The sequence below is a fragment of the Rana temporaria genome, chromosome 5 (genome assembly GCF_905171775.1).
Source record: "Rana temporaria chromosome 5, aRanTem1.1, whole genome shotgun sequence".
Taxonomy (NCBI): domain Eukaryota; kingdom Metazoa; phylum Chordata; class Amphibia; order Anura; family Ranidae; genus Rana; species Rana temporaria.
This window is the reverse complement of record NC_053493.1, coordinates 148,944,437-148,971,428: the sequence shown is the minus strand read 5'-3', so window position 1 is coordinate 148,971,428 and position 26,992 is coordinate 148,944,437. Positions and strand designations below refer to the sequence as shown.

General features: G+C 44.4%; 1 protein-coding gene across 1 annotated transcript in view; it reads right to left on the bottom strand.

Annotated features, from left to right (window-relative positions):
• The window catches only part of SUGCT (succinyl-CoA:glutarate-CoA transferase), a 1,112,375-nt gene that overhangs the window by 454,187 nt on the left and 631,196 nt on the right, over positions 1-26,992 (bottom strand). The gene's annotated exons all lie outside the window — the stretch shown is intronic.

Sequence of the window (26,992 nt, the reverse complement as noted above, 5' to 3'; positions counted from 1 at the left end):
ATACGACGGCGTATTAGGAGATACGCCGTCGTATCTCTTCTCTGAATCTGGCCCTATATTTTTAATCCATAGACCATGTATTCTCTTCTACATATTCAAAGCAGCTTGGAAAATAGGTGCAATAATAGGGATGAAATGGATGTTTTTTTATATAGTTTGTATTTTTTCTGATTTTAGGAGATCTTAAAGTAATATGTGAATAATTTTTAGAGTTTATTCTGGTCAGGGCTTTGAATAGTAAATTAGTAAGGCTGAACAAATAATTAGCGATCAATGATTAAGCACAGGTCAGATGTGTGAAACGCATCTACATGACTTGATGTAACCTGGTTGTTTTTTTTTTTTTTTCCCATCAAAAAGCTTTTATTGAGCAAAACAACAGTTTACATGGTAGACAATAAGCGTTCCGGTACAATAAGAATCAGACAGTAGTGCAATACAAAACAGCAAAATAATAAAAAAAATAGAAAGAATAAATAAATGCATGGGCCATATAGAAAGAGGGAGCATGACATTCAGCAATGACTATACTTATATGTTTAGGAACAGGTTAAGGGTGAATTCAGCCATTTGTCCCATATCTTTTCATATTTGGCCGGGCAGCCCCTGTGAGAATAGACTAACTTTTTATACGGTAGTACACCGTTGACCTCTGCCAGCCAATTAGAGAATTCTGGGGGGTCCGGACGCATCCACCCCCGTGCTATGGCCTTCCGAGCTATAAACAGTGTCTCAAGTAGGAACACCTTTACAAATTTATTCAGTTCAGCATTCGGGAATATACCTAGCAGGCATGGCTTTGGCTGCATAGTTATGGGGGATCCCATCTTGTCATGTAGGAACTTCACCACCTGTTCCCAGAAGGCCTGAATCCTAACGCACTGCCATAGCAAATGGAAGAAAGTACCCGCATCCCGGCCACACATTGGGCAAGTATTAGGGAAATCCCGTCTGTATTTAGAGATCCTAAGGGGTGTAAGATAGGCTCTGTTCAGAATGAAAGTTTGTGTGAGGCGGTCTGACAACTTAGGGGATACCAGTTTACATGCATTTAAGGCATCGCTCCATTCATCAACCTGGTTGTTTTTAATAAAAAAACATTTTTGTTTTGGAACCTTTGGATGTGCAGCCATTTATTCTTTTTCTTAAGTCACGGAGGCAGGCCAGGGCTTGGATATACAGGGAGTGCAGAATTATTAGGCAAGTTGTATTTTTGAGGATTAATTTTATTATTGAACAACAACCATGTTCTCAATGAACCCAAAAAACTCATTAATATCAAAGCTGAATATTTTTGGAAGTAGTTTTTAGTTTGTTTTTAGTTTTAGCTATTTTAGGGGGATATCTGTGTGTGCAGGTGACTATTAATGTGCATAATTATTAGGCAACTTAACAAAAAAAAATATATACCCATTTCAATTATTTATTTTTACCAGTGAAACCAATATAACATCTCAACATTCATAAATATACATTTCTGACATTCAAAAACAAAACAAAAACAAATCAGTGACCAATATAGCCACCTTTCTTTGCAAGGACACTCAAAGGCATGCCATCCATGGATTCTGTCAGTGTTTTGATCTGTTCACCATCAACATTGCGTGCAGCAGCAACCGCAGCCTCCCAGACACTGTTCAGAGAGGTGTACTGTTTTCCCTCCTTGTAAATCTCACATTTTATGATGGACCACAGGTTCTCAATGGGGTTCAGATCAGGTGAACAAGGAGGCCATGTCATTAGTTTTTCTTCTTTTATACCCTTTCTTGCCAGCCACGCTGTGGAGTACTTGGACGCGTGTGATGGAGCATTGTCCTGCATGAAAATCATGTTTTTCTTGAAGGATGCAGACTTCTTCCTGTACCACTGCTTGAAGAAGGTGTCTTCCAGAAACTGGCAGTAGGACTGGGAGTTGAGTTTGACTCCATCCTCAACCCGAAAAGGCCCCACAAGTTCATCTTTGATGATACCAGCCCAAACCAGTACTCCACCACCACCTTGCTGGCGTCTGAGTCGGACTGGAGCTCTCTGCCCTTTACCAATCCAGCCACGGCCCATCCATCTGGCCCATCAAGACTCACTCTCATTTCATCAGTCCATAAAACCTTAGAAAAATCAGTCTTGAGATATTTCTTGGCCCAGTCTTGACGTTTCAGCTTGTGTGTCTTGTTCAGTGGTGGTCGTCTTTCAGCCTTTCTTACCTTGGCCATGTCTCTGAGTATTGCACACCTTGTGCTTTTGGGCACTCCAGTGATGTTGCAGCTCTGAAATATGGCCAAACTGGTGGCAAGTGGCATCTTGGCAGCTGCACGCTTGACTTTTCTCAGTTCATGGGCAGTTATTTTGCGCCTTGGTTTTTCCACACGCTTCTTGCGACCCTGTTGACTATTTTGAATGAAACGCTTGATTGTTCGATGATCACGCTTCAGAAGCTTTGCAATTTTAAGAGTGCTGCATCCCTCTGCAAGATATCTCAATATTTTTTACTTTTCTGAGCCTGTCAAGTCCTTCTTTTGACCCATTTTGCCAAAAGAAAGGAAGTTGACTAATAATTATGCACACCTGATATAGGGTGTTGATGTCATTAGACCACACACCTTCTCATTACAGAGATGCACATCACCTAATATGCTTAATTGGTAGTAGGCTTTCGAGCCTATACAGCTTGGAGTAAGACAACATGCATAAAGAGGATGATGTGGTCAAAATACTCATTTGCCTAATAATTCTGCACTCCCTGTATACTTGGTTCCATTAAGAGGCATTGCATACACTTGGAGCAGCGAAACCCTTTTCTCTTGAGGTAGCGATCAGTTGCCTCCCCAACCCCCCCTTCCCCCAATAAAGAAGGAGTATCCACTGAAACACATTGGAGAATCAGGCTTGTAGGACACAATGGTGCTTAACTAGTAGATTCCTTTCTGAGTGAGCAGAAACATGTACGCTGGGATAGGACTGAAAACAAGGCTCTGTATACTAGGGAGCTGGGTCTACAGCCAAAGCTTCAGGTTTGACAGTGGGCACTGCAGTTTCATTTACTTCCTGAATAGGATGTGACCTTTGTTGCTTTGAATTTAAGAAACAGATTGCCCTGCAAACACTACTGTCAAAATTGCAGAGTTGCAGTCAAGGCCTCTAATAGGGCAGTATAGTCAGGCTTCCTGTAACCGGGCCCGAGCTCTGTCACTTCAGAAGAGGAGTCCGGGCCCCTGCAGGAGAGGGGAGCCAGCTGTACTGCTTTGTGACACCCGTGGATCCCCTGCTGCACTGCTAGCTTTCTCCCACCAGTAGCTCTAAAGAGGGATCAGTTCTATATACTCACAAAGTGTCCTGATCTGAAGCAGGAGGAGATAGTTGCAGAATCTCTGTCTGTGCCTCTGCCAGGTCCTGAAGTTCTCACTGCTATGTGTTCAGTGGGAACTCCAGGATTTGGATTGAGCAGTGCTTCTGCTGGAGGGGGAGAGTGTGGTGAGGGGGTTGCTACTGGAGTGAAGGAACAGAATCTTTAGGATTTTGGAGAAGGGGTGAATATAAAGCCAGCCTAGAACTGCAGGTAGCTGGAGATAGGAGCCGTTGTTCACATCTCTTTCTCCAGCTGACAGACATCTCTTGAATAGGCTGCCATATGTGACAAACACATTACAGAGGCTTTGGAACCTTTTAAGGCATGCAGCTTCGCCACATGACAAAACACAGGTCTGCTAATTGCATTTCTGGTGTCATTAGCAATTAACGGCACAAGTGTTATGCATATTTGCAGTGCATTTCCAAAATGCACTGCCAAACACCCATTACCTGTGCACTTTGTCACACATTTAGGAAACATCAAATGTGGATGCGGCCTAATGTCTAGTATACACTGCTAGTTTTTGTTCGTTCAACCCAGCAGACTGAACGAAAAACAAAACTGACACCTCAGGTCAGAGCCACTGTACTACCACACGTTAGTACAGTGATCTCCCCTGCTGTTCTTTTGTACTCTGACAGCCGGACACCCCCCCCCCCTCAAGAACACTCCAGCTGAGCGCTGATCAGTAGATAGTCGGCAGACCTTTTTTGGTCATGCCCCTTCAGAAGAAAGCTGTCATATAGTCCAATAAGGCTGTATACTGTACATGCCATAGCTGTAAAACTTTACTTCACAGCTGCATAATTTTTAACGCAGGTTGCAGAGTTTGATAGTCAGCACCAGGAGGAGGGAGAAGTGCCAAACCAATTTTCATCAGATTGTTTAGCGCTGAACATTATACCAATATTGTGTATGTGTTTCCTCCTAATGAATGATAGTCAGCACCACTGGTCCAACTTTTCATTGAGTTCAATGGGGCCACTCTGCACCCAAATACTTGGCTCACAGTTGCAATGTTAAATGTTATGTTCTCGCAATTTAAAATTGCCATTCAGCACTTAAAAAAAGTAAAAAATAAAAAAAAAACAGGTGTGAGGAAGCGGTGTCACTTAGGTTGTACAGGGCCCCGTGATATCTAACAGCAGCCCAGGCTGCAGTTATCGTCAGGAGGAACAGAGAAGAAAAAGATCCGGAATCCGCTGCACCTCTTCAACCTTTATTGCATGTTTCATAAATTCATCACAGACTGTGTGGGGTACAGCTGGAAGTTAAAGGGGTTGTAAAGCTTTGTGTTTTTTCACCTTAATGCATCCTATGCATTAAGGTTTTGAAAAAACACCTTGCACTCTCCGCCCCCCAGAGCCCCTGTTTTACTTACCTGAGCCCTGAATCTCCATGGACTTGATCCCACGTTGCTTTCCCCCAGCTCTTGTGGGATCTTCATTGGATGATTGATAGCAGCACAGCCATTGGCTCCCACTGCTGTCAATCAAATCAATGACACAGCGTGCCGGGGGAAATGGCCGAGTGATACACTCAGCGGCTACGGCCACCAAATGTATCACACAGGAGCACGCCCGCAAACTAACCCCCTTGGGAGAGATATTCCCAGAGGGGGGTTAGCTCTTGTGGGGAGGAGCCGAGACAGCCGCGAAGGACCCCAGAAGACGAGGATCAGTGCCACTCTGTGCAAAACAAACTGCACAGTGGGGGTAAGTATGGTATGTTTGTTATTTAAAAAAAATAAAAATGAAACCTTTACAACCCCTTTAATGCGTTTCCAGCTACAGTTAGCACTTACTCATAACCTCCTCAGGAGGAAGCATATTGAACTTATGAGTAATGGGTAGCATGGGACTTTGCTGCTAAATTTACAATTGGAACACCTATACTGGGAATTATAATACTTTATCTGAGCAGAATTAGGTTATTACCACATATTTTGGGAGAGTGATGCTATTTCTGTGGATATCGAGGGGTGGTTTTTGATGACTGATGAATCTGTTTTCCAGTGTGGTAGAGATTTTTCAAATCCATATTTCTAAGATTTGTATGAAGATGTATATGTCGTTCTTTTACAATTTTTTTTTTTATTAATGTGACTGGGATATGTCGGTAGTTGACTGTCATGTTTTTTGGTCAACAGCGTGACCCAATGTTAAAGTTCACCAAACAAAAGGCTTTTGAACCTACGTTAGCATAGGGATGTTACCTCAATGGGGGGGGGGGGGGTGTGATAGGAATTGTCCCTCATTGAATTAAAAGAATTTCCTGCCATCTCCTGTTTGAAGACCACATTTAGATGGACTGTGTTAATTAGATAATAATACCAGGTGTGTGTGTGTATTAAAAGAGGTTCCTTTCATCTCTTGTCTGATTAAGGACCACAATAGGACCCCCTGTGTTAATTGAACATGTCCAATTATGTCCTTGTGAGATACTAAGTGTGGGAAATATGTGTGGGTGATCACAAGGGAAGTTGGTAGGTGTCACAAGGAGGTTACCGGTTGGGGGTCATTACTGAAAAGACTCATAAAGGCAACCAATCGAATCCTCGGGAACTTGAGTTTTTTGGAGGGAAAAGGTGTAGTCTGAGGGGTATAAAGATCAGTCAAGGGAGATGGACAAGATCATCAGTGTATGATGTCCTAACCAAGCAGACTGAAGCATGATGGATGAGCTGACCCAGGCGTGGTGATGTAACCTCTCCCCCTCTCTCTCCCTCTCTCTCCCTCTCTGTCTCTCTCTCTCTCCCTCTGTCTCTCCCTCTGTCTCTCTCTCTGTCTCTCTCTGTCCCTCTGTCTCTCTCTCTGTCCCTCTGTCTCTCCCTCTGTCTCTCTCTCTCTGTCTCTCTCTGTCCCTCTGTCTCTCTGTCCTTCTGTCTCTCTCTGTCCCTCTGTCTCTCTCTGAACTTATCATTACTTATTGTTGAATCCTCTATAGCCATATTCTGATTAAATATCATGTATGTTGTATCAGTATTCAGCAGTATCCTCTCTGTTTTAACAAGTGATATCCTTTATGTTATGGTTGTAAATATTGGATTAATACAAGTGTCATCTCGGTATCAATAAATGTAATATTTTTCTCTTTTTCGCAGCGCTATTCTTTGCTTTAATTTTTATATAGACAAAAAGTTTTTTTATAGCTCAAATTAATTATTTACGTGCGATATTAATATTTCTATGAATCGCTGATTTTTAATTATGTACGTGCGTTATTAATTTTTCTATGACACCAGCAATGAGTGTAGTGTAGGGTGACCACATTTCCAAACTACCATTCAGGGACACCCCCCTCCCAAAACTCAGCTTGTGCTATAACGAATCACAGCACAGTGATTGGACACAAGAAACAGGATTTATGATTTCTCCAATCACAAGCAGGGGGCGGCATTGTGTTCATCCAGGCATTCCCGGACAGGACAAGTACTGTCAGTGAGTAAAGCGGTTATGTGGCGGACTTTTTTGGGGGCATCAGATTGACCCGGGGGGATGGGGGGGGGTTGCCGGGTCAGTTTCATTCCGGGACACTGTATTGTCCTGGAATGAATGTGCCCGGGACATACCTGCAAAATGCGGGACAGTCCCGGGCAATCCGGGACACGTGGTCACCCTAGTGTAGTGAAGGTACTTGTTCAAGAGCTGCAGAATTGAGTTTAAATTGTGTTTATGTGGCACTGAATCTTAAAACACATTCAATGAACTATGCCTTAAAGCTAGTAATGTATAAAGTATTTTTTCATGTTCTCATCTAGCATTTCTGTTTACTTGCCAAGGTCTGGTGTGACACTAGAACACACAAGTGAAGAGATATTATGTGTAATGCTGGTAGGTTCTCTGTATTTGTTGTACAACTCTAGCTGTTCCCCTGTACCAAGGTGTTAGCCTCCATAAATATCCCTGTGAGATTTGCAGCTGCCATGTGTTTACCACTTTCAGCAGAAGGTCATCTTTAACTCACAGGTGTCATTTCTTTACTAGCCTCCGGTCTAATAACAACTGCTGCTCTAAATATGAGCCTTTTAACAGTCACATCTGTCTGGAATTTGACAGCTCTGGTTTTCTTCTCTTGTCAATCAAAGATACAATTTGTTTCCCAGTGTTTTCACCACAAACTCATTTTTTCACAAGTCATCAATGACTGACTGGAGTGAAATAAATGTTTTCAGCAAGTGTCTACAATAAATATAAGCAATAATTATATATGCTGCAGGTAAATATAATACTTTCTGAATTAAACTACACAGCTCATTCAATAAAGTGATACTAAACCCTTTTTTTAGTTTAGCTTAGGAAGTCCTGACTTGCATACCATCTGCTTCCTTGAAAATCAACCTTTCTTGGTTGCCCATCCAGTCCCCAAACTGCTGCTACCACATCCCTGTTTGTTGTCTCCTTTGCCCAGGGATGGACTGGCCATTGGGACTACAGGGAGTTTCCCGGTGGGCCGATGGCTCAGTGGGCCGGCTTCAGTGACAGTGGACCGTCGCCCCCCCTCCGATCCTCTGTCTCTCCCTTCCCGCAGCGCTCACCTCCTCTCCCTGCCCACAGCGCTCACCTGGGGGAACAAAGAAACAGGGGGAGGACCAGACGAGCAGGGGGGGGACAGAGGATCATGGGGGAGGGGACAGACAGCTGACTCAACAGCTATGACCTGGGAGTTTCTCACTTCTGCCTAATCTTGTCCCATAAGGGGGGCACCGAACTGATTCTTTGCCCCGGGTGAAATAATGTCTAGCTTCCCCACTGGTACTGCCTATAAGAGTACCAGTACTAGCCGCTCTACTTTAATAAAGTAGAACGGCTAGTGGCTAGTGAAGGGGGAGAGGGGACTTGGGTGGCCGGGGGGGTGCGGGAGTTGTCCGGCCGCCATGGGAGAGATCTATCAAAGTGGGCCAGTCTGGATAAAGTCCAGGGCCAAATTTTTGTCCCAGTCCAGCCCTGCCTTTGCCTAGCTGACTACCTGAAAATAATCACGGACAGTACTCAATTTTCCCTAGCTGACTACTAAGGATACACCCCCTGTATGTGTGTGTGTGCAGCATGCCCTCTCTCCTCCAAGCTCCTGACAGTCACCCTGCCCTCAGCTCTCCTCTCAAAAGGAGAACAGCGCTGATTGCCGAAGGCCAGGCATCAGTGGAAAGGGCAGAAGATAGGTGTTTGGGGATTTGAAGGTTGTAAATTTACTGGGATGTCTTTTTTTTTTTTTTTGCGATTCGGCACTGTGTTGCTTTAACTGATAATTGCGCAGTCATGCGATGTGGCTCCCAAACAAAATTGGTGTCCTTTTTTTCCCACAAATAGAGATTTCATTTAGTGGTATTTGATCACCTCTGCGGTTTTTATTTTTTGCGCTATAAACAGAAATAGAGCGACAATTTTAAAAGAAAATCAATATTTTTTACTTTTTGCTATAATAAATAACCCCAAAAAAGATATAAAAAAACATTTTCTTTCCTCAGTTTAGGCTGGTACGTATTCTTCTACCTATTTTTGGTAAAAAAATCGCAATAAGCGCTTATCGATTTGTTTGCGCAAAATTTATAGCTCTTACAAAATAGGGGATAGTTTTATGGCATTTTTATTAATACTTTTTTTTACTACTAATGGCGGCGATCATCGATTTTTTTCATGACTGCAACATTATGGCGGACACATCGGACAATTTTGACACATTTTTGGGACCATCGTAATTTTCACAGCGAAAAGTGCTATAAAAATGCACTGATAACTGTGAAAATGACAATTGCAGTTTAGGAGTTAACCACTACCACTAGGGGGCACTGTAGGGTTTAAGTGTGACCTCATATGTATTTCTAACTGTAGGGGGGTGGGGCTGGACGTGTGACGTCAGTGATCGTCTTTCCCTATATCAGGGAACAGACGATTACTGACATTGCCACAATGAAGAACAGGGAAGTGTGTTTACACACACCTCTCCTCGTTCTTCAGCTCCAGTGACCGATCGTGGGACACCGGCGGCGATCGGGTCCGCGGGTCCCACGGGCGCGGTCACGGAGCTTCGAACCGGGTTGCGAGCGCGCCGCCGGCGTGGCGGGCTCGCGACCCCACTGCTGGGCCTTAAAGAGACACATACAGGTACGTGCTTGTGCCCAGCCGTGCCATTTTGCCAACGTATATCGGCGTTAAGTGTTATATGCCGTCAGTGCCTTGTCTGTACATGTTTTTTTTTGTTTATTGCTAAATTTGTTTTTAGACTCATAGCACCAGGGCTTTTTTTTTCAGACAATAGGTGCATGAACTCCACCTTTCCAAGTAACCCCTTGTCTCCACTACTACCCACCTCCAAGCACCATTCCTTGGTTCCACTCCCTACCCACCTCCCAGAACCATCCCTTTTAGGAAATAAAGAAGCATGCAACTGTAGCACCCTCTGGCTAGTGTATTAGTGTAAATAAGTTAGTTGTTAGAGTAGGAAAATTGGCTTGTCTGAGAGCCAGGCTTAGGTTAAATCTGGGGTCAGGGATTAGTGACTCAGGGAGGCTGGATGACTCATTTAGACAGCTCCTCTGGTGCCTCCCCCTGTTTTCTAGAACCTTGGAGAAGGTTCTAGATGTAGCGGGTGGAAGCTAGGAGGGGCTGGTTGGCATATTTATGAGGTCCTTGTCAAATCCCCAGAAAAAAGGAGCTGGAAGCGAGCAGCTCATCTCAGAAATAGGTATGAGTCATGTAAGCAGGGGCAGTAGGGTGGAATATGGAGAGCTGAGGAGGCTGTCGCTGGTCCTTGAGAATGCACCCTAGTCTGAGGGTGGTGACTTCAGGGCTGGGGCTCAGGTGCTTGAAAATTCCACCTACAACACATAAAGAAAACATTTCCTGGAAGTATGGGAGCAAGTGTGAGGCAGGAGCAGGTCAGCACGTCCCTGAGATCTCCTGAGAGTCAGCCAGGTGGGCTGGTTAGTGTCAGTCTGGAGGAATGTGGAGAGAGCGTCAGTCTGGAGGACTGTGGGAAGAAGTTAGCCTGGAGGGCTAGTAAAAGGGGAAGCTGCAGCCTGGTGAGTTGGCGGTGCCTGAAGAGGTGGTGTTGGGATCAGTGACCACAGAGGGGAAGTGCTGAGAAACTGTGAGCTGTGTCACCTTAGGCCTGTAATGGGCCTTTGCTACAAAATTACTACAGGGTGACATGTATCTGCAAGCAAGAGTGTGATGGAGGAAGAAGCTGTGTATAGGACTGTATATAGGAGGAGTTGTCCCTGAAGTTTGTTTGAAGTCAAGTGGGCATCCCATAACCTCCCATTCCTATGCAAGTTATATTCCACAATAAAAAACAAAAAAAACAAAGTCACAGACTGTTCTGACTATGAATTCCTGTGGAAATTTGGTGTGCCTAACTGTGCAGGGTGGGGGATCCCAGTTACTTGTGGCTTTTGAGGGGATGTGCTACATAACATTTTAGGTATTAAGTGCTTTGTATGGAACTTGTTAATGGTAACAAGAAAAACAGTAAAATAGATCCCCTACAGCCAACAATAGATTCCCCCAGCAACCATAGTCTCCCTGCATCAAGAACAAGTCTCCCCACAGCCAGCATCAATAGACCCTCCGGCAGCAAGCAACAATAGACCCCTCCCCCAACAGCAGATCCCTCCCAGTAACAACTGACCCCACAGGAAAAATAGATCACACACCAGCAACAACAGACCACCTTGCAAAAACTGATCCCCTCCAACTACAATAGATTCCCCAGCAAACAGCATCAACAGACTCTGCAGCACACCCCAGCACCCCTTGCCATTACATGTATTTATTGTTGGAGGTGCCAGAACTGCGTTCCGCCATTGTGCTGCTGAAAAAAGCCTTAGGCCTCGTACAGACGAGGGGACATGTCTGATGAAAACGGTCCGCGGACCGTTTTCATCGGACATGTCCGCTCGGAGATTTCGGTCTGATGGCTGCACACACCATCAAACCGAAATCCCCGCAAACAGAGAACGCGGTGACATAGACGACACCAACGTTTTCTGACGCGGAAGTTCAATGCTTCCACGCATGCGTCGAATCACTTCGATGCATGCGCGGGATTTCGGCCGAACGGACATGTCCGATGAGTCGTACTGACCATCGGACATGTCTGACGGACATGGTTCCAGTGGACATGTTTCTTAGCATGCTAAGAAACATTGGTCCGCTGGAAACCTGTCTGCTAGGCCGGGAATCCGGTGCGGTCGGCCCTACACACGACCGAACATGTCCGTGGAAACTGGTCCGCGGACCATTTTCAGCAGACATGTTCGGTCGTGTGTACGAGGCCTAACATAGTACCTTGATAAAAGACCTTTTGCATAAGGACAGCCCCTGAAGTATCAGTTTTATTGGATCAATGTTGTGTTCTCATAAAAATTTGCATCGGTCTTAGTCACTAAGTTACTATTAGTTACCATATGGCTTGTTACCATATCTCATTAACTTCCAAAAGAGGAGGAGGTGTATGCTCTTTGCCATTCTGTTAGTGGAGTGCTCCTCTATAGGGTACCTGTAACATGCCTGCAGTCTCTAGCTGTCTCCTGTACCATGACTGCAGTCTCTGGCTGTCTCCTGTACCATGCCTGCAGTCTCTGGCTGTCTCCTGTACCATGAAGTCTCTGGCTGTCTCCTGTACCATGCCGTCTCTGGCTGTCTCCTGTACAATGCCTGCAGTCACTGCTGTCACTTCTTCTTTTTGCCTCCTCCTTTCCTCTACAGTTGTCCCCAGCGATCACAGCCTTTTCCATCCCAACTCTCCCACCCCACAATCCCCATTTCATCCCACCCTCAACTACCCTGCCCTCACTTACCCTCTACTCCCACCCTGCCGTCACCCAACTCCCTAACAACCCCCCCCCCCCTTCGCCACCTCCCAAACCACCCTTCTTCCTAGGCGATAGGTATCGCTAATTGGTATCGACGAGTACCTGCAAAAAAGTATTCATACTTTGTGTTAAAAAAATTGTATTGTGCATCCCTACTATTAACACAGACGCAGATCCTTTGATCTTAGCAGTTTGGTAAAATATAATGTTTTAACCACTTTCACATATACATGGTCAAATAATCCAAACATATACATTAAACTGCAACTAAGTCCACTGGGATGGGGTAAAAAGCATCAGAGAGTGAGGATCCCAAAAAGATCCCAATGACCCAAACCTGTCTTGCTAGCTGTAGGTAAACAAAAGAGTAGGCTATAAGGGCTACATTGCCACGTAGTAGGGTATGGTAAATATTACCCATCATTAACAACATCAGGCACTTTTACCCCCTTCCTGTCCAGACCAATTTTTAGTAGCTTGCAGCGCTGTCACACTTTGACAATTGCACGGTCATGCAACACTGTACATAAGAAATTGTTATCATTTTTTTCACACAATTTTTTATTTTTGCTAAATAACTAAAAAAAGACAAGAAATTTGGGGGGAAAAAACAAATTTGTCCTTGTTTCTGTTATACATTTTTTTTCAAATAAATAATTGTTCTTCATAAATTTAGGTCAAAATGTATTTTGCTACATTTCTTTGGTGAAAATAACTCAAATCATTGTTTATTACTTATTACTTAGTCTGTTCCTAACTGTAACTAAGTCCACTGGGTGGGATAAAAAGCATCAGAGAGTGAGGATACCAAAAAGATCTCTGTCCTCACTCCTGTTATCATTCCTATCCATAATCTCTGTCTGACCTTTACCGTCAAACTGCTGTAAAGGTACCTTAAGGAGGCGGATTCCTCTTAAACCACAAAAAATAAATACCATACCATACACTGTTATATTTCTCCCTATTGTAATCATGTAAAGAGCTGTGGGTGCGGGTGGTGCTATATAAATGAAACTGCATTTTCATCATACATATGGGTTTTATGCATCCCCTGCAGGTGTAAGTCTCCTAAGCATATTAAACGATAACATGTGAATTATGACCTCACTGTGAGCCTACCAGGACAAAGTATTAGTCATCACTAAGTATTCATTTCAGGACTATTATCTAGGAAACTTTTGTGAAGTTGACTGAAGTATTGCTTTTAGCAGTAGAACCATGTAGAAGGCATCCAATGGAGCATAAACATTGTTAACTAATAATTTTACATTAAAATTATATTGAAAACTCCTGGAGAGGAATATCAAAATTCACATTGGCTGTATTTATAATTATGTTGAGGGTTAATAATATACTAAAAAATATTATACTAAAAAACCCAGGGGTTGATTTACTAAAGGCAAATAGACTGTACACTATGCAAGGTGATTGAATGAAGTGCAAGCAAAAATACTATTTTTTTTTCTTTGTGTGTGATTGGGTATTCTTTGCAAAGTGAATTTTCACCACATTAGGTTAAGACATGGTAAAATTATCTTACAAAGTGAACAGTGTATTTGCCTTTTGTAAATCAACTTCATAGTCTATGGTTTTATAAGTCAAAAACTGTATGCACTTAATTTGTCTGAAGCTAATTCAAGTGGCTAAAAAATATTGAATCCAAAATAGTAATATTAATAATAAAAAAAATACAACTTTTAACTGTGAAAAGTAATATACGTATTTATAGGTGCATGGGTCCAAACCTCCTAAAGATATTTAAACTAGAGGCACGGCCAAGCCCCCCTCATGAGCTGATGAAGGAGGCTTGGCCGTGCCTTCAAAACATGTTCAGATTGGCCAGACACAGTGGTAGGTGGATCCCCACTCTGGCAGCTCCAGAACAGTCCTACACAGAGGTACACAGCGTCCTCCCCAGGTTTCTCGAAGCTTCACCTTCCTGCTGACACAGGGCATTCGTGGACTCTTCCACAGGGACACATTGGCGGCTCTTCTGTGATGCTGGATCTGGAAAGCACCTTCCCTCACTAGCATGTAAGTGCACCTTATATTGTCAACAATTTGTATTTTAATAAAATAAAATAATGATGCACTAGAATTTGCCTGGTGCTTCGCTTCTTTTTTTGCCTTCCTTTTCCCATAGTGATCGGGTCCCCCAGCCCGCGCCTGAAGCAGCCTTGCTCCGTTTGCAGCATTTGTTTCAGAGACTCAGATTTCACAGGGGTGCACCCCATAGAACTCTATGTTCAACTTGTTTATTTCAGGACTTTGATCGATCGATTTTCTTACAAAAATGTTGGTTTTTATTTGTGTACTGCGCATGCGCGAGCAGCAAATTCTGACACTTACGCACGCCGCTTCACTCCGCCGGCAAAATATTGGTAAATATCAAGCGGCGTAGCTGCCTTTGTGGCGTGGGTTCCCCTCCAGGAGCATATCAGGCCCTTGGGTTTGGTATGGATCGTAAGGGGGAAAACCTACGCCGGAAAAACGGCGTGGGGGTTCCCCCAAGATCCATACCAAACCCTTATCCGAGCACGCCGCCTGGCCGGACAGGAATGGGCCGTACCAGGCCGCATGCCCTCAACATGGGGGAGTGTGTGCACTCTTGTCCCCATGTCAATGGGGACAAGGGCCTCTTCCCGACAACCCTGGCCGTTGGTTGTCGGGGTCTGTGGGCGGGGGCTTATCGGAATCTGGGAGCCCCCTTTAATAAGGTGGCCCCCAGATGCCAGCCCCCACCCTATGTGAATGAGTATGGGGTACATCGTACCCCTACCCATTCACCTGGGGGAAAAGTGTTAAGTTAAAAAAACACACTATGCAGATTTTTGAAGTAATTTATTAGTCAGCTGGGGGGTCTTCTGCCGGACCCCCCCTTTCTTCTTTAAGCTCTTTTACAAGGCCCGGTCTTCGCCCTTTTCTGCGGGGGGGGCTGTCTTCTCTGTTCCCTCTTCTGCCGGGCTCCAGCGCGGGGCTCGGTCTTCTCCTCCGCTGTCTTCTCTGTTCCCTCTTCTGCCGGGCCCCAGCGTGGGGCCCGGTCTTCTCCTCCGCTGTCTTCTCTGTTCCATCTTCTGCCGGGCTCCACCGCGGGGGCCCGGTCTTCTCTTCTAGCGATGTTGACACAACGAGCTCTCCCGCTGTAATGCCATGTGAGCGTTGCGCAAATACTTATATAGGCATGGGGCGTGGTCACCGGGTGATGCCACCCGGCGACCACACCCTTTGTTACATAACATTCCCTTCATGGCTGGGAATATGATGTAACAAGGGGTGGGGTCGCCGGGTGGCATAACCCGGTGACCACGCCCCATGCCTATATAAGTCGTTGCGCAGCGCTCACACGGCATTACAGCGGGAGAGCTCGTCGTGTCAACATCGCTGGAAGAGAAGACCGGCCCCCACGGTGGAGCCCTGCAGAAGAGGGAATAAAGAAGACAGCGGAGGAGAAGACCGGGCCCAGCACTGGAGCCCGGCAGAAGAGGGAACAGAGAAGACAGCAGAGGAGAATACCGGGCCCCACGCTGGAGCATGGCAGAAGAGGGAACAGAGAAGACAGCGGAGGAGAAGACCAGGCCCCGCGCTGGAGCCCAGCAGATGAGGGAACAGAGAAGACTGGCTCCCCCCCGGCAGAAAACGACGGAGAAAACCGGGCGCACCCCCCAATGTAAAAGAGCTTTTAGGGGAAGGGTGCCCCGGCAGAAGGCGTGGTGAAGTCCGGCTCCACCCCCCGGCAGAAAACGACAGAGAAGACCGGGCGCACCCCCCCAATGTAAAATAGCTTAAAGGGGAGAGTGCCCCGGCAGAAGACCCCCCAGCTGACTAATAAATGACTTACACACTGTGTAGGTGAATGGGTAGGGGTACGATGTACCCCATACTCATTCACATAGGGTGGGGGGCCGGTATCTGGGGGCCACCTTATTAAAGGGGGCTCCCAGATTCCAATAAGCCCCCCGCCCGCAGACCCCGACAACCAGCGGCCAGGGTTGTCGGGAAGAGGCCCTTGTCCTCATGGGGACAAGGTGCTTTGGGGTGGGGGGGTGCAGTGCCCCCCTGCCCCAAAGCACCCACCCCCCATGTTGAGGGCATGCCATCTGGTACGGCTCAGGAGGGGGGGGCGCTCGCTCGTCCCCACCCCCATTCCTGTTTGGCCAGGCGGCGTGCTCGGATAAGGGTTTGGTGTGGATCTTGGGGGGGAAACCCACGCCGTTTTTTCAGCGTAGGTGTTTCCCCATACAATCCATACCAAACCTAAGGACCGGATATGCTCCTGAAGGGGAACCCACGCCATTTTTTTTTTATTTGGTGCGGAGTTCTCCTTCATGGTCAGCATAACAAAAACCCATGCAGGTATTTTATTTAGCCACTTTCCACCCCCCTTTCAGTTAGAACACACACAGGGAACATAATTAACCCCTTCCTCGCCCCCTAGTGTTAACCCCTTCCCTGCCAGTGGCATTTTTATAGTAATCAATGCATTTTTATAGCACTGATCGCTATAAAAATGCCAATGGTCCCAAAAATGTGTCAAAAGTGTCTGAAGTGTCCGCCATAAGGTCACAGTACCGATAAAAATCGCTGATCACCGCCATTACTAGTAAAAAAAAAAATATTAATAAAAATGCCAAAAACTATCCCCTATTTTATAGACGCTATAACTTTTGCGCAAACCAATCAATAAACGCTTATTGCAATATTTTTTTACCAAATGGCTGCAGAAAAGAGGGGGGGACGAGAGAACAGCCCCCCCTCTCGTGTGAAATGATAATGGGGTACATTCACCAAAAAAGTGTCAAAAATGTAAAAAAAGACAATAGCCGGTTTTTGACAATTCCTTTATTAATGTAAGAAAAATATAAACCGCGCTACCTCAACCGCCCTTCTTGACAAACACAAACATATGCAAGTGGGTAATTTCTAGTGATATATGTGAAAGGCTGGCTGCTATATCAAAAAAATGACCTATGATGGCCGCTAAGGTGCAACATGCAGCCACCCCAAAAACCCTCAGCAATCATAGTGATGGTGATTTAAAAGAAAAAAAGGAAAACAAAAAATCAAAAACAGAAATAAATGACACTTGGATCAAAACCCATCAACTAAATATGAATTTTTGGCTCTGAATGGGTTAATAAACAGTCCAAAATGTTGACAGTAGAAAGTCCATAAATAGCAAGTAAGATGTCAAACACCCGTGCATCTGTGCCACATTACAGATTGGTTGTAAACGTGTCCAAAAGAAAAGAGTGACATGTCCTCCACCAGACTTATTGATTGGCTTCTTACCAAATTCCCACGATCCGTTATGACAGGGGATCAGAAACAGCATATAATAGGTCCCAATCTCGCAGTTTCAGATATGCAGTCCCGATGGATCTTGTTTCCAAAGAAATTTCAGCAGTATCAATGGCCACCATGTAAGAAACAGTGACAGCTCCACATAGTGCATTAAATGTGTAGAAATGTATTTAAAAAGTTAAAATTGCACTTACAGTTATGCAGTTTAAAATTTGCCTTGAATCTAATGTGCCGGCCGGTACACAAAACTCGCAGGCACCCGTCCACTGGGGGAACGTTAGGAGCTTCTTGGGTGATGAAAGCGCACCGCTCGCCCTACGTCCAGGCCCCTGGAAGAAGTACGTTTTTTACGAAACGGACGTAGGACGAGCAGCGCGCTGTCATCACCCAAGAAGCTCCTAACGTTCCCCCAGTGGACGGGTGCCTGAGGGTTTTGTGTACCGGCCGGCACATTAGATTCAAGCGGGTGACGCCGCGTCCTCGGTTATAAAAGTACTGTCAGAAGAACGGGAGCGTCACACAGCGGGAACTTCACCTGGAAGCGGATTGTCTGGGGAAGAAGATGCCGTGCAAGATGCGGACGAGAAGACCGAAGTAAGGAGAAGAAGATGGAGGAAGAAGCCGGTGCAAGATGCGGACGAGAAGACCCAAGAAAGAAGCAGAGGAAGAATAAGATGGAGGAGGAAACCCGAATAAAAGCAGAAAAGAAGAAGATGGAAGAAGAAGCGCGGAAAGAAGACATTAATAAAGGAATTGTCAAAAACCAGCTATTGTCTTTTTTTACATTTTTGACACTTTTTTGGGGTGAAATGGTAGAGGTACAATGTACCCCATTACCATTTCACACAGGGGGGGCGGGATCTGGGGGTCCCCTTTGTTAAAGGGGTCTTCCAGATTCCTATAAGCCCCCCGCCTGCAGACCCCCACAACCATCGGCCAGGGTTGTGGGGATGAGGCCCTTGTCCCCATCAACATGGGGACAAGGTGCTTTGGGGGGGACCCCAAAGAATCCTCCCCATGTTGAGGGCATGTGGCCTGGTACGGTTCAGGAGAGGGGGGTCCTCTCTCGTCCCCCCTCTTTTCTGCGGCCGGCCAGGTTGCGTGCTCGAATAAGGGGTCTGGTGTGGATTTTTGGGGGAACTTTTTTTAAATTTGGGGTGGAGTTCCCCTTAAAATCCATACCAGACCTGAAGGGCCTGGTATGGATATTTGGGGGGAACCCCTAGTAATTTTTTTTTATTTGACGGCGGGGTTCCCCTTAATATCCATACCAGACCTGAAGGGCCTGGTAATTGAATTTGGGGGGACCCCACGTTTTTTTTTTTGTGAATGAATTTGCTCTGAATTGCCGGGAGCCGACAATTCATTATAGCCGCGAGTGATTTTTTAAATTACTTTTTTTCCTTCAGAATGTCATTTTGTGCAGGGACAGTTCTAAAGACGGGATTTCACATGCTTACTTTACACCCCCCCAGGTACGAAATTAAAAGGAATATTTCACTCTTATTGTTGCACTTTAACCACTTAAGCCCCGGACCAATATGCAGCCTAAAGACCCAAGGTGTTTTTACAGTTCGGGACTGCGTCGCTTTAACAGACAATTGCGCGGTCGTGCGACGTGGCTCCCAAACAAAATTGGCGTCCTTTTTTCCCCACAAATAGAGCTTTCTTTTGGTGGTATTTGATCACATCTGCGGTTTTTGCGCTATAAACAAAAATAGAGCGACAATTTTGAAAAAAAAGCAATATTTTTTACTTTTTGCTGTAATAAATATCCCCCAAAAACATATATAAAAACATTTTTTTTCCTCAGTTTAGGCCGATACGTATTCTTCTACCTATTTTTAGTAAAAAAAATCGCAATAAGCGTTTATCGATTGGTTTGCGCAAAATTTATAGTGTTTACAAAATAGGGGATAGTTTTATTGCATTTTTTTTTTTATTTTTTTTTTACTACTAATGGCGGCGATCAGCAATTTTTTTCGTGACTGCGACATTATGGCGGACACTTCGGACAATTTTGACACATTTTTGGGACCATTGTCATTTTCACAGCAAAAAATGCATTTAAATTGCATTCTTTATTGTGAAAATGACAGTTGCAGTTTGGGAGTTAACCACAGGTGGCGCTGTAGGAGTTAGGGTGCACCTAGTATGTGTTTACAACTGTTTGGGGGTGTGGCTGTAGGAATGACGTCATCGATCGTGTCTTCCCTATAAAGGGAATGACGCGATCGATGCGCCGCCACAGTGAAGGACGGGGAAGCCGTGTTTACACACGGCTCTCCCCGTTCTTCAGCTCCGGGGAGCGATCGCGACGGAGCGGCTATAAACCAATAGCCGCGCCGTGGTCCCGGATCGCTCCCCGAGCGGACCCGACCTCCGCATGTAGCAGGGGGGGTCCCGATCGGACCACCCCACCCGCTAATAGGCGAGGACGTACCTGTACGCCCATGTGCCTGTACGTGCCATATTGTGGACGTACATATACATGCGGGGGTCGGGAAGTGGTTAAGCATTATTAAATTCACTGTTCCCGAAAAAAATGGCCGTTTTAAAAAATAAAAAAAGCATTGATATATGTCCCCTGGGGCAAGACTCAGGTCTCCAAACACTTTTTAGGACAAAAACTTGCATATTAACCTTTAAAATGAACACTTTTGATTTCTCCCATAGACTTCTAAAGGGAGTTTGGCAACTTTACATATTAATTGCATTGTGCCCTGTGCTGCGCTGGTTCATGCACCTAATTAAGGATTCATCTGGCGTGCCAATTAAGCCATGAACCGGCGCAGCGCATTGCTTTTAGTAAATCAGCCCCAAATCAGCCCCAAGGTGTATTTCCCTACACAAAGAAGAGAAAAAGGGGAAATCAATCAAAAATAACAGGTGTTGCAAAAATACTAAATAGCTGGAATAGACAGCTATAAATACAAACAAAGTGCCATGGTGTAAAAATGTGAGAATATTGACCCAATAATAAAACGATACAAATGGTGCCAACAAAAAACAAAAACTGTGGCCCGGATTCTTAAAGCACTTACGCCGACGTATCTTTATATACGCCGCATAAGTGCACAGATGTGCCGTCGTATCTATACGCTTGATTCTTAAAGCTAAATAGGCTTGAATTGTGGCTTCATCCGACCGACGTAAGTTTCCTACGCTGTCGGAGCCTGGGTGCATATTTACGCTGGCCGCAAGGGGCGCTTCCATTGAATTACAAGTCGAATATGCAAATGACCGAGATACGCCGATTCACTAACGTACTTGCGCCCGTCGCTGTAATCTACGCTGTTTACGTAAGGCGTACGTCCGGCGTAAAGTTATTCCACCATATAGGAGGCGCAAGCCATGCAAAGGTATGGACGACGGAACAGCCGTCGTATTTTACGTTGTTTACGTAAGTAGTACGTGAATGGGGCTGGGCGTAGGTTACGTTCACGTCGTAGCCATTGAGCTGTCGTATCTTAGGGAGTATATGCGACGTGATTCTAAGCATGCGCGCACATGCGCCGTTCGTTCGGCCATTCATTTATATTGGGTTAAGGCTTCATTTTAATAGATCACGCCCACTACCTTCCAACTTTGAATTAGGCGGGCTTACACCGGCCAATTTACGTTACGCCGGCGCAACAAAGGGAGCAAGTGCTTTGTGAATACTGTTCTATGTTACGTCGGCGTAGTGCATATGAGATGCACTACACCGCTCTAAAGATGCGCCGATCTACGTGAATCCAGGCCATAGTGTCCAAATCGCAAACAGCTGATGGTAGCTTGCTGTAATCAAAAAGAAGACAAAGCTTCATTCAATATTTCAGCCATGCCGATGGAACACATTAAATAGATAGAGGGGCCGCTTACCGGATCAGATGGACCTCTATTACAGAGATATTGAGCTATATTCAGCATTCTTTTACGTTGGCGTATCTATACATACGCTGCGTAAGTAGAAAGATGCGCCGTCATATCTATGGGTGCCATTCTGGTAGCTAGATACGCCTGAATTCTAGCTTCCTCCAACCGACGTAAGTGTTAGTACGCCGTCGTATCTAGGGTGCATATTTACGCTGGCCGCTAGGGGCGCTTCCGTAGATTTACGCGTAGAATATGTTAATGACCTAGATACGCCGATTCACGAATGTACATGCACCCGCTACGCTGTTTACGTAAGGCTTTCGTCCGGCGTAACGTTACCCCTGCTATATGAGGCGCAGCCAATGTTAAAGTATGGACGCCGGAACAGCCGTCAAATTTTACGTTGTTTACGTAAATAGTACGTGAATGGGGATGTGCATAGGCTACGTTCACATTGAAAGCATTGAGCCGACGTATCTTAGGGAGTATATGCAACGTGACTCTGATCATGCGCGCGCATGCGCGGATCGTTAGTGAAAAAATGTACATGGGGTCACGGCTACTTTGAATACAACACGCCCACTACCTTCCACATTTGAATTAGGCGGGCTTACGCCTGCCTAGTTACACTACGCTGCCAGACGGCGCCAGATCTTTGTGAATAATGGTCTGGGCGCCCTATTTTACGTTGGCGTAGCGCATATGAGATGCGCTACGCCGGCCAAATTCTACGCTGAGCTACATGAATCTAGCTCAATAGGAGCTCAGCAAACCAGGGGTCACTCAAGTGAATCCAAGGCAGCTAGTCACCGATCCAATAGCATATCCATTTTCCTCCAACCTTCCAAGAGCTGCAACTGATCCTTATTACAGGCAGTATCCACTCCCAATGGGATAGCGTGATGTGCAGGGATATTAGAGAGGAAACAAAAAAAGCTTCATGGTGCAGTAGGATTTAAACAATCAAGGTCCCTTTATTCAAAAAAGCGGGTTACTGACATCAGAAAAAACTTTTCGGCAGAAGAGTTTTAAAAGCAGGCAAAGACATCCAGCAGCGGCTCAGGCCGATCAGCTGGGGCGTGGTAACGTCAGGTATTATTGCTCCGCCCGACGCTGCGTTTCTCCTCACAAGGCATCAACAGGGATAGGAGGATGCCTATCCTATCTCATTGCCTCCTATCCCTGTTGATGCCTTGTGAGGAGAAACGCAGCGTCGGGACACTATTGGATCGGTGACTAGCTGCCTTGGATTCCTTTGAGTGACCCCTGGTTTTCTGAGCTCCTAAGATCTCCGTAATAGAGGTCCATCTGATCCGGTAAGCGGCCCCTCTATCTATTAAATGTGTTCCATCGGCATGGCTGGAATATTGGATGAAGATTTGTCTTCTTTTTGATTACAGCAAGCTACCATCAGCTGTTTGCGATTTGGACACTATTTTTTTTTTGTTTTTTGTTGGCACCATTTGTATTGTTTTATTATTGGGTCAATATTCTCACATTTTTGCACCATGGCACTTTGTTTGCTTTACTATTTTGGTTGCGCATTTGGTATCTATTTTTGACGAGTAGGATTAATTTAATTGGTAATCTATCAAATTGATTCTGTAGATATTGTATCCATATTGTTTCAGAAGTCTATTTTTAGAGAAGATTATGACTTTACTGATATCTCTGCTTTTAAGATCATTTCAAATACAGTATACACGTGGATACACAGCATTATGATATATACCATATTTAATGTATGATTCAAACTGTTACCAGTATCACTGGTAGATTACTTAACAGCATTGCATTACCATGAAGTCTCCGTTAAGTTTTTTCAGACTATTAATATCTTGGATTAGAACATTTATATATATATAAAATTTCAGTGACCCTTTAAATATACATAAACATATGGTCTATGTTAATGAGGAATGATACTATTTGACAGCAAAAACAAAAAAAATTAAGAAATCTGCAACTGGGCCTGTTTTCACTTTATACTCAAATGGAAAAACAAATTCTTGCTCTCATTAATCAACTGTGTTCTATTAACTCTACTGTTTTTGTATTTTATTTATAGGATATTGGTTTAGATTTAGTTTGATTAAACAGTGCACAAATGTCTCTTTATGGGCCTTTATTAAGTAGATAAACTTTTCTTAAAGAATAAAACATACAGAATTCACCATCTAATGCTTGTACAAGGGAAACCACAGCTCACCTATAAAAAAGTAATTTTCTGCAAGACAAAAAAATTAATTCTCCACTGACATGGATAGCTTCATTTCCAACAACGTCTTTCGTTAGTCAGAGCAAGATAATGGAAGAAGTTTAGAAAATAGCAAGGATCTGGAACCCCACCCCACTTCCAAGGGTAAAATCTATTTTGTTATTCAGCACAAGCACAGACCCTCCACCCATGATCCTCCTTATAACATGTTTTTTCCCCCCATCGGGGCTTAATCACAGAGTAAGAAGACAAGGGAAAGGTTTACAAATCTGTATATATTTTATATCTATCTATCTATATATATATATATATATATATATATATATATATATATATATATATATATATATATATATACAGTATATATGAAAGAAAACGTGTGTAAACCACTTGGAAATGGTTTTCTGAAGTAATCAGACATAAAATATGATCTAATCCCAATATGTCACACCAATAGACAAAAACACTGTGCTTAAAGGGTCACTAAAGGAAAAAAATGTTTTAGCTGAAATGACTGTTTACAGGGAATAGAGACATAATAGTTAACTGATTCCTTTTAAAAATGATTAAAAATAGATAAAAAACAATCATATAATGTGCCTTCAGTTTAGTTTCATTTTTGCTGTTGTTTGCTGGTTCTCTGATGTACAGAGAGCCACTAGAGGGCAGTCAGCCAATAGAAAGCAGTGATACTTTGTCTAAAACTCCTCAGCACCAATCCAGTTTCGTTTTACACACAGTAATCACACCTCCTTGATTAGTGACCACCGTGAGAAATCTCCCAGTACTGTGGTGATCAGGAAAGAGACAACCAGGAAGTGTCCAGAACAGAGAGGATTTACAGCAACATCAAAGCAAAAACGAACAATGAGGACATGAAACCAGGACTGCAGTAAGGTAAAGGAAGCTATTTAGCTAAAAAAAAAAATTCCTTTAGTGACCCTTTAAGCTGATCACACAAATAATTCTAAATTCTCGCATCTCTATCGAACACACTCATTAACCACTTCCATACCAGGTACTTACGCACCTTCCCGCCCAAGCCAGTTTTCAGCTTTCAGCACTGTCACACTTTGAATGGCAATTGCGCGGTCATGCTACACTGTACCCAAACAAAATTGGTGTCCTTTTTTCCCCACAAATAGAGCTTTCAGTTGGTGGTATTTGATCACCTCTGCGATTTTTTTTTTGCGCAACAACTAAAAAAAGACTGAATTTTTTTTTTAAAAATTACGTTTTTATTTTTTTCTGTTAATTTTTTTGTAAATAAGTTTTTCTCTTTCAATTACGGGCACTGATATGGCGGCACTGATGGGCACCGATGAGATGGCACTGATGGACATCGATGAGGTAGTACTGACGGGCACAGATGAGGTGGCACTGATTGGCGGCGCTGGTATGCGGCACTGATGGGCACTCATAGGCGGCACTGATGTGCACACATAGGCGGCACTGATGGGCACACATAGACGGCACTAATGGGCACACATAGACGGCACTAATGGGCACTCATGGGCGGCACTGGGCACTCATAGGCGGCACAGATGGGCACTCATGGGCGGCACTTATGGGTGGCACTGATGGATACTTATGGGTGGCACAGATAGGCACTGATAGGTGGGCACTGGGCATGGATGGGCACTGTGGGGTGGCACTGATGGACACTGTGGGGTGGCACTGATGGACACTGGGGTGGCACTGATGGACACTGTGGGGCAGCACTGATTTTCCCAGGTTGCCAGTCAGTGCCCATTTGTGGGCACTGATTGGCATCTTTTTTTTTTTTTTAATGCTTTTTTTTTTTTTGTCAGACTTTTTTTTTTTTTTGCAGGCTTTTTTTTTTTGCCCACCCTGGTGTTCCAGTGTGGCGATCCGAGGGGGGGCTGCGCTGATAAACAATCAGCGTGAACCCCCCCTGTCAGGAGAGCCGCCGATCGGCTCTCTTATACTCGCGTCTGTCAGACATGAGTGAGGAAGAGCCATCAACGGCTCTTCCTGTTTACATCGTGATCAGCCGTGATTGGACACGGCTGATCACGTGGTAAAGAGTCTCCGCCGAAGGCTCTTTACCGAGATCGGAGATGCAGGGTGTCAGACTGAAATCCTGCAGGACGTCCATGGACGTAAATCGACCATAGGCCGGGCGGGAAGTGGTTAAACATTCACAGTGCTGGAAGAAAAAATGTAAGTGAACCCATAGACCAATTAATTTAACAAAAGCTAATTGGAGTCAGGTGTTTGCACACCTGGAGTTCAATTAATGAAATGAGTTTGGAGCTGTGTTTTAGATCTACTCTGATTTATAAAAGACACTCAAACATTTTAAGATTGCTGTTCATAAGCAGCATCAGCTCATGTGAACCATGCCTCACAAAAAGGAGCTCTCTACAATCACGAGTAGTTGATCTGCAAAAGGCTGGCAAGGAATATAAAGAGATCTCAAAGTGTTTAGGCATATATCATTTATCAGACAAATTGTCTACAAATAGGGACAGTTTAGTACTGTGGCTACTCTTTAGAAAAGGGCGCCCCGCCAAGATGACTCCCAAGGCACAATGCAAAGTCCTCAATGAGGTAAAGAAGAACCCATGAGTAACAGCTAAAGGCTTGAAGACATACAGTAACTGGAACTGGCAAGCATTCCTGTTCATGAGTTTACCATATGTAATTTTTAAACAGGCAGGGTATCCATGGCACAACACCTTAGAGGAAGTTGTTGCTCTCCAAAAAGACATGGCTGCATGCCTGAAGTTTGCCAAAGTGCCCTTTTGCAAACTGTAACACTACTGCAAAAATATTTTGTAAACTGATCAAACAAAAGTCGAATAGTTCAGGAAAAATACTCAGCACTATGTATGGCACAAAAAAAAACATCTTACCACATAAAAACATCATCCCAACGGTGATATATGCTGGAAAGAAAGGTCATGGTTTGCGCCTGCTTTGCTGCCTCAAGGCCTGTACCATCGAGAAGAAAATGAATTCCCAAACTTACCAAAATATCCTAAAGGAAAATTTCAATGTGGCTGTCCACCAGCTAAAGTGTAGTAGAAGTTGAGTGAGGCAGAAGGACAATGACCCTAAGCATCAAAGTAAACTCACCACAGACTGACTAGCAAAAGAAAATGCACTTTTTGTAGTGGCCCAGTCAGAGTCTAGACCAACCTTATAGAGATGCTATGGAATCACCTCAAAAGAGCGGTTCTCAGCAGGAGGTTCAACCAGCTATTAACTCCAATGGTTCACTTACTTTCTCTTCCAGCACTGTAAATGTTAAATTGGTTTGTTCAAAAAAGACACGAGAAATTAGAAAAAAATGTGTGTTAACAGCTTTAGCACATTGTGTTTGTCTATTGTTTTTGTGACTTAGATGAGGATCAGATCAAATTGTATGGCAAATTACTGCAGAAAACCAGCTACTTTCAAGAGGTTCTCACAAAAAAAAAATGGTGTG